This window comes from Meleagris gallopavo, chromosome 4 (assembly GCF_905368555.1).
Source record: "Meleagris gallopavo chromosome 4, MGAL_WU_HG_1.1, whole genome shotgun sequence".
Taxonomy (NCBI): domain Eukaryota; kingdom Metazoa; phylum Chordata; class Aves; order Galliformes; family Phasianidae; genus Meleagris; species Meleagris gallopavo.
In genome coordinates, this window is record NC_139407.1 from 53,345,497 (window position 1) to 53,359,067 (window position 13,571).

Genomic DNA, 13,571 nt, shown 5'->3' on the forward strand with positions numbered 1-13,571 from the left:
TGTGGGGTCTCTGAAAATTGATTAAATTTTATGCAGTCATCAGCATTTACTTTGACACTGAAAAATAAATATAGATGTACCAACAGTGAATGCATGTTATTTCAAGCAATCCTTGAGCACAATCACTGATCAAGTCACTAATAATGCAAGGAATCACTCTTTTTCTTTCCCCTTCCTCCTCCAGCAGCAGCACCATTCTCTGTGGCTAATTTACAGCCTGCACAACCAAGCGGGGCTTGCGTACCACGATGGGATGCAATTGCTCCAGGATTGGTTTCTCCCTTTTGGGTATTCCATCTCTTTGTGAGTCAGTGGTCTTTGTGCATGCTTCACTGAAATGTCTAGCCATGGTCTAAACATCAGCTGCAAGTCAGTTTCTGTTCATCTTTGAAAGTCACCTGTACTACCTTCCCCTATATGCGATTGCCACTCTTGCCACAGAGCCTTGAGCTGATCTGCGGTGGTGTTTGGCAAAACTTCGTCTGGGAACTTCTGCCTGTGGGCAACTGCCTACACGGCAAGTTGGCCATGGTTCTGTGCAGAAGCGCACACAGTAAAATCAAAGGCAAACATCCTGACATCTCAGATCTGTGAAGAAAACATTGAAAGGAAGCTTTAGGAGCTGCTCGGAGTCACACTGCAAACATTCACAGAGGGCTGTGATGCAATGTGACAGGTCAGCGAGGAAAGGGCTTCTTAGAGTCTGTAGGATGTGTTGAGAGAGAAGGGATGGGTCTTGGAATGAGAGATTTCTGTGGGCATCTCCTTATTCCAGTTTTGCTGCTTCAATCAAATGGCTTGCTTGCTGTTTGGTGGAAAGCAAGGAAAACAGGTAGCAGGAGTTTAATGTAAGTAAATACTGGAACAGGGACGAGAAAACCAGAGATGGTGAGGCTGCAGACAAATGCTAGAGGAAAACAAATCACATTTGCTAAGCACTGAGATATATCAATGTGAGATCAGGGAGAACAAAAAGAATGTATGCTTCTAAATAAAGGAAAGGAATAGAAATGACAGAATTTGAAGTGTCTGTTTAATTGCTTTATAGACAAAGTATCTAAATGCATTTCCAAGGTCACTCAGAGAATGCAATCCACATCATTTTCCCTTTCAGAGTCACCCTAGTTTATGCTTAATTAAACTATGCAAGCTCTGCACACTCTAGAAAATGCCCTTTTTATTACATTGTAGGTAATTTGCATTTCTGAAGGGCATTTGGGAACCATGACATCATCAGGATGAAAGGCTTCTGGTAGCGTTGCTCCCATTCTTATTCATTTGCAATTGTTGATTTTTATTCCAAAGTCCATTTCTATTTCCTGCCTGGACATCAGCTCTGGATTGTACAAGAATGCTCATTTTCTGACTTCAGTGGCTGCTTCAGTTCTTCTGACTCAGCAGACCCGGGGCAATGACTTGTCCCCCAGCTGCAGGCCTGCCCTGCCAATTACTTCCCCATTTTCTTCTGGTGAATGAAAGGGCGGTGGGTCATGAAATACTCATCACCCATGGCTGCTGGGGTCAGCATGGAGCTGGCAGGTGGAAGGAAGCAGCAATACTGCTCGCTATGTGCTGATTACTCTCTTCTGTTTCTTTCTCTTCTAGTTTTGCCAGTGTGGCATGTGGTTTTGCCAGAGTTTAATAGAAAGCAAAGTGCCAATGAGAACAGGATGGTGAAGATTTACTTAGGATGCTTCTCAGAGCAAGCTAGAATTAGAAAGGGGAAATAAAATTAAATCAGCAAATCTGCTTAATGATATTTTCCAAACTCTATAGCCCAGGGGTCTCTTTGGATCCCAGCTCCTCTCAGCTCTTGCTGACAGCATTTTCTGACTCTGTTTTTCTACCATTAGCATCTGGGGAGAAAACGACAGGACTTTCATTTTGGAGGAAAGCTCATTGCAATTATCTGCACCTCTGTCACCTGGGGATCTGATTATGTTGCTGGGGTTGCACCTTGAAATCATTACAATTAAGACTTAATGAAGTGAGTAACTACTGAGTCCTGCAGTTACTCCCCACCAATGTATTGCACCTGCCTCCATCGTATGAAGAGCAACCACCTGATTTTTATGATTTTTAAGAAAGGAGCCTCCTGCTTGAAGTTTGTCCTGCAAAATCTTAAAATATTGGGGTTCTGTGAGCTACTTTTCTTCCCTATCTCTGTGCAGACCTGGTGAGCTTGGAGCAAATTGCTGGCTGAAGATGGGTGTGGGTTGGAGGGAGCAGGGGAGAATAAAAAACTAACCAAAACCACTATTTTTTTTTAATCTGGAAAGCAACCTTGAATAGAGGAAATGCTGGGTGACAACTGTGTGGAGAGGGCTCTGCTTATATCTAGGCTGATTTCCAGTATGTAGGTCCCTAATGCAGATGAGCAAGTCTGTTCTGTGGCCCTGGGAGCCCATGGGAAGTGTGGGACAGGAGCCTGTTTCTCTCTCAGGGTTGTTCTTTTACATTCAGGAATGCTGCTGGACTCAATCCTCCAGATGATTTTCTAACAAAGAGGTGCAGAGAGATACAATGATGTGGAAAACCCTCAGGTTTGTGAAAACAGTGGGACAGGCAAGGTTTGATGGAGCCCTTTGCTAGGGCAGTACTCAGTGGGCAAGAGAGCAGGGCTCCTGCTGCCAGTGTCTGCTTAGTTTATCATGATGTGCATTAAGGATGTATCTGGCCTGATTCAAGAGAACAGAGTAAGCTAATTGGCTCTTCAATGCCTTTTAGTCACTGTTGGCTTAAAATTGAGCATACTGGTATGCAAATACATTTCCCAATTGCATGCTGACTTTCTACTAACAGTGGTTTGTTCCTTTTCTCACATATGAATCAGATTTTGGGGGAGAATGAGAGGTAACAGAGAATTTGTCTCTACTGAATTTCCTTTGTTTCTTATTTGCCTCTCTTTCTAATCTCTTGGAGGTTATGCCTGAATCATTAGGCTTTAAGATCCTTATGCCATTTTCATTTAAGTGATAACTGAGATGTTAATCCTTACTGTAGGGCAACTCATATCAACATCTGCAGGCCGGATGAGGATAACTTGCCTTTTCTTGTCTGAGGGACTGTCTGTGGGGGCCAACTGGTGCAGATCCTGGTTCTTGGGTGTGGTGGACAGAGAATGAAAGTTCTTGGTATGAGGCAGCTCCTGGCCCTGTTTTTCCTCAATGAAGGGAGCAGTTTCCGTATAGAAGGGATGGAGGGAAAGCTAAGCTATTAATCAGTGAAAGTAATGAAGCAAAATCAAAATCTCTCTTTTAAAAAGTCATTGACTTAACTGTCCTGCTCCGCTCTGGATCTTAGCAGTTGAACGTGGCACTGCTAGTCTCTGTGATGTGGTTTGGTTGCAGGTTCTAGACCATGTGGAGTTTTAGGCTAAACAGAGGTTTCATACTAGGGCAGGAAGAGAGGAGCAGGTAAGAGTAGTCTGCTTGGTGATGTGCTAACACGTCAAGGAGAAGAAAATCACTTTGAATTCAAGAGTTCATGGAAGTGCTGAAAGCTGCAGGCTGCTCAGTGGATCAGTGTGCAGGTGAGTCAGTGTGCAGGTATCTGCTGTCTGACCACAGACCCTGGGTGACACACTTGCGACACAGAATCATTGAATGGTTTGAGTTGGAATGGACCTTTAAGACCATCTAGTTCCAACCCCTCTGCTATAGGCAGGGATGCCTCCCACTAGACCAGGTTGCTCGAAGTCCCATCCAGCCTGGCCTTGAATGCCCCCACGGAGGGAGCATCCACAGCCTCACTGGGCAACCTGTCCCCATGTCTCACTCTCCTCACAGTACAGAATTTTTTCCTAGTACGTAGTCTAAATCTATTCTCTCCCAGTTTAAAGCTATTTCCCCTCATCCTGTTGCTACATGCCCTTATCAAAAGTCCATCCTCGGCTTTCCTGTAGGCCCCCTTCAGGAGCTAAAGGCCACTGTAAGGTCTTCTCAGAGCCTTCTCCAGGCTGAGGAACTCTAGCTCTCTCTCAGCCCCTCCTCATAGGGGAGGTGCTCATGTGAGTCATAAAGCGGGCAATGCAAAACTGGAAGACTTCTGCAGTGAGAAGTGCTGCACATCTACTGCAGCCATCAGCAGAAGCATGCTAGATTGCTTAAGAAACACTGCAGGAATGTTCATTTTTTCAGCTGTTACTCAATTTCATATTGGTGGTGTTGTCTTTGGTATCTACTTTTTGAGACTCCTCCAAGTTCTGTTCAGTGACCTGAATATTAATAGTGTTTTCTACCTTCTTTTTTTATTCTGTCTGTGCTAGCCAGGCCTGTGATAGAAAGGATCAGCAGAGATAAAGCTTTCAGGTAACTTGAAGACTATTGGAACAGGACTTGAGCCAAAACAGAAGTAGTCACAGAACCACAGCATGGCTAAGGCGTAGGGGCCCTCTGGGTCTGTCTGATCTCACCCTTGCTCCATCAGGGCAAGGGTGCCCAAACCAGCATCTAGCCTCTGGGCAGTGTGCGCTAGCACTCCATCATTGCATAGCCCAGGAGTGCTGCCTGATGTTTGTTTTTTCATATGTTCAATTCCTTCCTATGGAAGGAGAGCAAGAAAGAAATATACTGCTAATAACAACTTGCATTGAAAATCCAGCCATTCTAAGACTATTTAGCTCCCTGTTCCTCTTATCCTCCTCAAGACATATATAGATGAAATCACTTCCACGTCATTTGCAGTGACAAACTGTTCCTAAGTATAGACTTAGCTTGGTGACCTTGTGGTGAATGTCAACAGTCAGTTAAGTTGCCACTTAGCACTGACACTGAAGCTATTTAGGAAGTAATGAGTTGGCACAGCATACTAACTTCTGGAATAACTGGGAGCTAATGTCTACTGCCTGCCCCACGCACTGGTATAATTTAGGGAAGAGAGTGAGTCACTCCTACTGCTTCCAACTGCACCCAAGGCATTAAGTTTGTCTTCACTGAAAACAACTTGGGTTGATCCATGCATTTTTTTCACCTTCAATTGCCTATGCTGGTAGGTAGTCCAGGATCTTCTCTTTCAACCCAAGACCAGCTCTCTGTAGATATCTATGTGTACTGTGATGCTGAGGTAAATTCTGTAAAATTATCTAGTTATGGCAACAATGGTTAAATGGTCTTTTACAACACCATAATCTGAAGTAGGCTGTGAGTTTCTGCCAGGATCTCTCAGTGGATGAAGGAGAATATTTGCTGGGCCCTGTTAGTTCTAAGAGCTTGGGTAATAGGAAAGCTCAAATCTTTCTATTCCAAGGGGAGTCCTGGGGCTTCCTACAGCCTACCTTTTTGTAGTGTGACCTTGAGCGGTGCTTGCCAAGTCTGTGTGCATTCTGGTGGCCATCCAATTATGGGATGGCTTCTTCCAGTAAGCATCGCACCTGTAAAATTCCACTTTTTTTTAGTTTTGTGTTCTCAAATCAATACCTGCCCTCCAACTAGTTCCTCTATAAAACTGAAAGTATTCTCACAATGAGCACACAGCTATGGTGTGAGATAACTTCTGAGTAAGAAAGGCAAGACTGCCTCTTTCACTGAGATTTTTTTTCAATGTCATCAAATCTGAATTCTCTGTTTAAAAATATTTTCTGAAAAATCTACTATTAGATACATCATATTGCACAAGTGTGTGAAAATCAAAATCAAAACGATTATGAAAGGTTCCTCTCTGGTTTTTGTTTTGTTGTTATTAGTTTCTACTCTCTCTGAAGCCTTTTTCATGCTGATGTTGATAGTATGTCAAGCACAAAGAAACATCTCAGTCTCAGAAGTTTCAAGGAAATAGTATATCTAAGGGAATAGTAAAAAATAAGAGTAAATGAATGATCTTTTCAATAATTTGCAAGGTTATGGAAAACAAGGATATTCGTGAACCTTCCAGAGCTGAACACAAAGCAATGAGATTTTGTTTACTTTAACAGAAAAGCTTTCTTTTGTCTCTTTGTATTTAACCCCATGTTATTTGCATTGTCTCCCATGGCAACAAATTCAATCCTTTGAAAATATATTTGCCTTTTGCTAGTAATATCTATTAGCATAAAACATATAACATGTATTGTCAAGAGCTGTGCAGGAGGCACAGATGGAAATTCAGGAAAGGTAAGAAGAGTCTTACACTGTGTGTTCAGCATACCAAACTACATAACTTCTTGCCTTTGGTCTTTCAATCCTCAGGTCAGAAAGCTTTTGAAGTATTGCCAAGATAACATACTCCTTTTGCATGGACCAGAGACTGCTTAGTAGTGACCTCTCTGCCCATTTAAAGGCTGAACTGAAAAAAGATCATGCACCTCTAGGGAGTTCTGCCTTGTCCTGCCTGGCTGCCTACTGAGAAAGACCATGCAGGTAGTAGTTGCCAGCAAGTCCTTCAATGCCTTTTAATACATAGTAAGAGAGAACAATTTCAGTTGCTGCAAGTTTGGTTTGGCTTACATTTTGCAGACAGATAAGAGAAATGCCAAGAGTACCATGTTTGTTTGGTGTAATTGCTGTACTGCTGGATGGAAGAGAAGGGAGGTGTGCCCTTTGCACAGCAGTAGATGGTAGAGGCATGTGCTTCGCAAACACAGTGTATCTACGCTGGTGGATCTTCCAGTTTGTTGAACTGGACAACCCTGCACCTCTCTTTGTTGAGATGGGCTATCAGGCTTCAGTGGCTATATGTTTGGTGTCTTTGCCAGAAGATTTTGCAGTAAAGTCTTCCCTTTTCTTCTCACTCTCTTTGAGATGAAAAGGTTACTTCAAAGATAACAGTCCACTTGCCCTTGATTCCTCTATTGACACCTGATGTTTGTGATAATGACGTGGGATCATGAGTAGCTTTGGAATGGGAAAAGGGGAGCCAAGTGGGGTGGAGTGAGCGTACACTTCTGTTTAAATTCCTGACAAAGAGTATCACTGAAGTAGGCCAAGAGAGACTTGTCTCCTTGTCTCCCCTGTGTACGTTCAGTTTTCTATAGTCTCAGGATTCAGACTGAACCCATTCTATTACTCATTAGTTAGTTACTCATTAGTACTCTGAACTTTAACTATCTGATAGCAAGGTGATGTATTTAAATGTAGGAAATATTTAAATAGTATACTTTAGCAGAAACTCATCAGTTTCAGTGGAAGCCCCTGCAGAGTTCAGGCATCTGAATATATCCACCTAAAATTTGCATCTTATCCCATTGTGTGGTTGAGAATAACAGAAATGTGAGACAACGTTTTCGGGTAGTTCCTGTTCTCGTTATGCAGTCCTGGGAGTGCTTTTTGCCCTGCAGCCTGCAAACTGTATGGCCCCAGAACTGCCAGAAAAATACTGATTTAAAAACAAAACAAAAAAAAAAAAAACCCACACATGAAATTTAGTAAACTCTGTTGATTATCCCATGTGATTTTCCTGACTATCAGAGTAGTATGTTTCTAAAGAGCCCCTGTTTATCTCCTCTTGACTAGTGAAACTCCTCTGTTTCTCTCTTTTTCTCTTTTTCCCTCTTGCTGCTGTTCTTTCACACTCCAAACTGGAGTGGGCAGCTAAGCTGAAAGAAAAAATGGATGAAAGGGAAAAAATGAAAGAAATCCATCAAGAATTTATGTTGGATGGAAATTTGAGGTATTCCTATAGTAAGAGTTAAGAAGGTATTTAAAGACAGAGGTCTTTAAATATTTTATACATGTCTTTGTCATGAGAATTACTTCCAGGTTGGTAAAGCAGAACAAAACTGTTAGTCTGAAATAATCCCTGAGATTAAAGCCCTCAAACCGCCATGAAGTGGTCACATTCAAATGGGGCCAACCATGCGCAGTCTCTGCCAGTCCCAGGTCTGGTCCCATTCCCAACCTCACCCTGAGCTGCCCCAGCATTTTCCAGCAGCAAGTCCCATAGGCGCTCACTGCTCCTTCTGGTAAATTTGATTAATAAGTGAGATCGAGTAGCATCCTCCTCACAGCAGCCTTGTGTCACCAGGATGGTGTGATGGCTACTTTCCAAACCACTCAGTGTGGAGCATGAGGGCTTAGGAGACAGCTCACAGAATTATCCTGATAAGCAGTGATGAAGGAGGCAGGGACATTAGTCACAAGGAGACCGGGGCTTTGACAGTGACAGCTGATGATGTACAGCAGCTGCATTTGGTTTGCAATCAGTTCAAGCTACACTTCAGACATTAAGCTGTCTTTTTGGGGTTTTAGTTTTTTCATCGTAGCCAGAAAAATTAAGTATTTTGCTCCCAGTTGTTGTGTGTGTGCCAGACTGAGGAAGTGTTTTCTTTCAAATCCCCGGTGGCCTGCTAAAGCCCCCAAACAAGCAGCGAGGATTAATTCCTCCCCAGATAAGATTCTCCTAAATCCTAACAGATAATTTGTTTGAAGTTTAATTTTAGTCTATTATTACACACATGGGCCTTATCTTCATTCAGAGTCGTTAGCAAAATTAAACAAGCCTCCTCAAACAGGAATGGGAAGCATTGTAAGAGCCCAGGCAACTGAGTGAAATGCAGTGCTAATGGCACTATGGGTAGGTTGGTGAAATGGTGGCAAGCCAAGCCCTCAAGGAAGCCCCTGTTTGTTTTGCTCTCCTGTGTGACAGGAGTAAACCCGTGATGCTTCAGCTACCTCTGCTGTGATCTGTGGTAGACTATGTATATCTTCTGGTTGCGTTTCATCATGCATCAGAGGAAGATAGAGTGGCAGTGCACAGTTGGATGAAGAAAAGAAGAACAAGCCAATGTAGCATCTCTTGTACAAGCATATAATGTGCACCATACCAGCAGTCAGGCAGAGCTGAAGTCTGTCCCAGCTGCTTGCATGGTGGGTCCGTTCCTCCCCTCAAGGCAGTGCAATGTGGGAGCCTGGGGAGGTCATCTCCTCAATGCACTGTTCCAAAAATAGGGCTTGGGCCTAGAAGATTGTCTAGGTATATTAATGTTGTCCTGCTAATCGGGGGATATTTAAGTGAGCACCTAGGCAGTGCTTATGCTATTTGACCTCATTAAATACTATTCAGACCTGAGCATTGCTGGCCATGTTAGTATTTGAAGCACAAATATTCTTCTCTTTGTAAAATGCCAGATTCTCAAAAGATAGTACTCCAAAACTCTGCCTCTCTCACTGCAGTCTGTATAAAAACCCCAGAACAACATAAGAAGAAAAGGGACTAAGATCATTTTCAGCCAGGTTGAGAAAAGACTGGTGCTGCTGCTATTTGCCTTTAACCCACTTCATTTCTTTCTGTCAAAACCAGTGTTTCTTTAGCATTCCTGGGATCACATGGGCTCCCCCTAGTGAGTACAGGACAAATTCCTCTGCATTAAAGCTGTGAAGGCTGCCTGAAGCTCGTCATCTTCAGCATTACAGAACTATAGGTGATAATGTTAGAACGTGTTAGACAATGTTGTTAGAACAGTTCAAACTCATGTCAGGACGCTGAAGACCTAAGTTGTATTTTGCTCTGTCCCAAGCTGGTATCTCAGTGACTGTGACTGACGGGAGTTCCACCTAATTTAGTATTTAGTTATGGGTTCAAAAAGCATTACAATGAATATAATTTTTAATTTTTAAAAAGGAAATTATAATTTAGGCTCTCTCACTAACAGAGTTAATCAAAAATTAAGTAAACCAGTCTAGACTAAGAAGATACAGACATGTCCCACACAGCCTGTATATATGTTAGCACATATAAACACTAACTATGAACTAGCTACTTCAGTAGTTAATACCTTCGTAGCCAGGTTGGATGGGGCCCTGGACAACCTGACCTGGTGGTTGGCAACCCTGCCCATGGCAGGGGGCTGGAATTGGATGATCTTTAAGGTCCATTCCAACCTAAGCCATACTATGATTCTATGACATCAGTAAATAGTCCACTGCTACTCATATTCTAAAGACAAAGAGCTGTTAGTGTCCCTTAGCTTTTACTGAAGTTGATTGTTTTCCCCATCTCCATTTTTCTAGTCATTTATTCATGATCCCCAACATCCAGCCATAGACATTTTGGCCTATGCTAAGCTACCTACTTACACGATGCATAAGTAATGCTAAGACATAACTATTTCTTAGGGTTGCTTTTCAATAATTTAATTTCTGAGTAGAAGAATAAGTGAATATCAATAATGTCTCATATTTCTCATAAATATGAAACATCTAGAGTACTTATACCATTGAAATGAAGACTAGTTAATCCTCATAAAGGCAGCCTTGAGGCATAGGAAACCCTATATCTGAACACCAGTGTGATGCATCAATAGAAAACATTTAATTCAGCCATTACCTTCTGATAATGGAGAATTGACTGTATAATTTAATTTAGGGCAGCCTGCAAAAAGAAACTGTAATAAGCAGAAAATATCTTCATTCTCCTTGCCTTGTAATGTGGGTAGGTCTGTGTAGCGTTAGATGGAACACAGAACAATTTTTCTTGTGCTCAAGCATTGCATAGCTGAAGGGCAGGAGACAGAAGCTGCTGTAATGGACACTCAGGTTAGATATTAGAAAGGAAATTCTGCTTAAAGAATGAAGTCAAATACCATGCCGTTTTGTTCAGAGAGATTGTGGGACAACCTCCACGCTTGGAGATAATCAGAACATAACTGCACCATGCTTCAGAAATCTGACAACTTTGTTGTTTCCTTGCTGTGAGCAAGGTTTGGACCAAATTACCTCCAACGGTCACGTTAAAGTCAATTATTATATTATTTTATAATTCATACCAGATTCCTTCCGATGTTAACTGACAAGTTTTTCATATTTCAAAGAGAGAGTGATGTGTATTGATTAATGCATGTATATATACACAAATGGCAGATGTGGGCAAAGTTCTAAGTGCAAGACAAAAAGTCTTGCAGAAAGTCAAGAAGTAGTCATTACATGTTCACAAGTAATTTCATTTCTTTCAAGAGCAGCCTCCTGCTCCAAGTCTCAATGTTGAATTTTGCAGTCTGCAAGTCTGGTTGGTCCTTGGGGTTAGACCACTTCTTTGTCAGCTTGCTGACAGGCTGAGTTACATCAATATAAGTGAAGTTGAAAATAATTTCTCCAGAATGCAGTTTTCAGTCTATCTTCTTGCAATAACTTGTAGCTTGATATGTATTTATTGATTTGTTTTCTGGAACAAATATATTACTCCTAAGTAGGCTAAATGGTGTTACACTCCTCTAAAAGGTCTCTAAAATTAAGCCAATTCTTAACAAGTTATTAATGGCAGACTCTACTTTCAAGTTATTTCTTTTACAATGTTTTTCACAAATTCATTTTGAGCTCTTTTCCTTTACAGAATTATGCATTTTGATAGCAACACTACTTTTAATATGCACATATTCAAATTACTGTGAAAATATCGCAGCAGATAAACCAGTATATGTATTGCTCCTCCTTAGCTTGCATAGTCATGATAGTCTATTTGCTGTAAACAGTAACAGCATGTTGTACTCTCCCACTGGGAAGAGGAAAAAGCATTTTCAACAGCAGCCTGAGGAGGATCATAAACAACAAAACAATCTGCTGAGAGACTAAAGTGAAGCTTTCTTACTGAACAAAGACTTCTAAAGACACACAAAGCAAGGTAAGGTACACGGGTACCAATATGGCTAATATGGATATGGGCTGAATTTGAAATCCTCTCCCATGGAAGCATGCATCCCACGCGAAGCATGCCTGTTGTAGACTGAAAGCTGTTCTGTTTCAGACTAAACATCGTAATTCACTCTCATAAGGCAGGTAATTTAGATCTTCAAATCCAAGGTTCAAGTGACCAGGAAAAAATCTCCTTTCTTTTCATTTTCTCTAAACAGTCTGAAGATATGAAACTCTGTTCAGAAACAAAGAGAGAAAAGTCCAGTGTCATGACTCTGATAAGCAGATGGCAAGGCAGCAGGTATATTCCAGATATTTGGTTTGCCAGTGGTGTTTATATCAAGAGTGATTTTTCTTTATTATAAATACTTTTTCTATCACTGAAACTGATTTATTTTTTTTTATTTATTTTTACTTCTAGTGATTTTTGCAGTATCTGGATATTCATACATATTCAGGAATTAAATGATAGTGAGCATTCCCTCTTACCATTCAATTTTGCATATTGCCTAAGATCACAGGTAAGCAGAAGTGTTGTTAGTTTTGTGGGGAATTTCCTAGCCATGATGGTGAACAGCCAACATTTTTTCTGGCAAGCACACTTCAGTAAGTCCCTATACTAGAAGAGTTGTGGGGTCAATCAAATCATTTTATGTTCTCCAAATTTGCAGTTTCATGCTGTGACAAGCACAACCCAAATGAAAAGCCTTGCTCCAAGCACCTCAGGCTTTTGGGGAGGTAAATTTGAAAGTAGCACCTTAATATGATGTCACCTTTAATAACTGTATTTATGGAAGCGAAATTCTCTCATCTATTGTTGGATCTTGTCAGCATGGCTTGCTTTCGTGTGGGGTTTTAAGACTTTGTTTGTATTTCCTCATGTGCTGTTAATTTGTGTACCCTGACAGAATAAGCACAAAATGCATTTACATGAGTAACGCTTAAAGCATTTTCCTGTTGCTTCCTGCACCCAGGCTTACTTGCTGGCTGGGTTTCTTTGGTGACTGAGACTGAAAAAGAGTTGTCTTGGTCTGTTAAACTGCTCTGGTTGTACTCTCTGCTGGACAGTCAATGCACATCACTTGGCTTAGCTCGAGAATACACCTTTTATATCCCAGCATTATATAGTTGGTATTTCATCCTGTTTGTTAAATTATTGCACTTCCTACCATTAGATGGCAACTTGCAAAGTCCTGCCTCGCATGCTAGGGAGGGAGCAAAGGCTCTGTGTGAGCCAAAGCACATCCCTGCAGTGTGAGAGGCCTAATTGTCACCTCTGGGCTGGATCTGGCTCTCAGGTGTTGCCCAGAGAACTGGGACAGGTGATGGCCCAACACGTGTGGGCAGATCCATGATTATCAGATGCAGAAGAAAGCACCTCTGATCTGGACATCCCTAACAGAGAGTTTGTTCCTCAGTCGTCCTGGGGTGGGGAGCAGGAAACACTGCTCAAAGGCACAAAGTTACAGAGAAAAGGGGATCCTTATAGAGCAAAGGTCAGGCACAGGTAGAAAGGGAAATACCAAGAGAGGGAAAAAAGAACCAGCACAATGAGAACAGGGTGATTTAAAGTAGATATATTGTTATAGGAGGGAGGGGAAAGTAAGGGGAGGGTGAAAGCTGGATTACCTACTGGCTAATGAAGGGCAAGCAGATGCATATTCTCAAGCTCTAATTGTCTTCAGTTAAACTTTCATGCTTTTATTATTTAAAGGAAGGAAGAAGGCTTGTCAGCATATAAGGAGTTACTATTTAAGTCACAGTGAGTACATTGGATCTCACTGACCCAGTAAAATAGAATTTTCTTCATTACCTGTGGGTTATCTCTACAGAACTCAATTCTGATGTAACCATGCCACAGAATGCAAAAACTTTTATAACTCCTATATCCAAACCAAGAATTGAAACTGGCCTTTTTTATGTCACTGAAAAACATTCAGTTTCAGTTCAGTGTGAATTTCATTCAGGATTTCATCTCAAACATGGAGCTTGTTCAATATAAGAGTTCTGTAGACTTGAGGTGATGAGTCA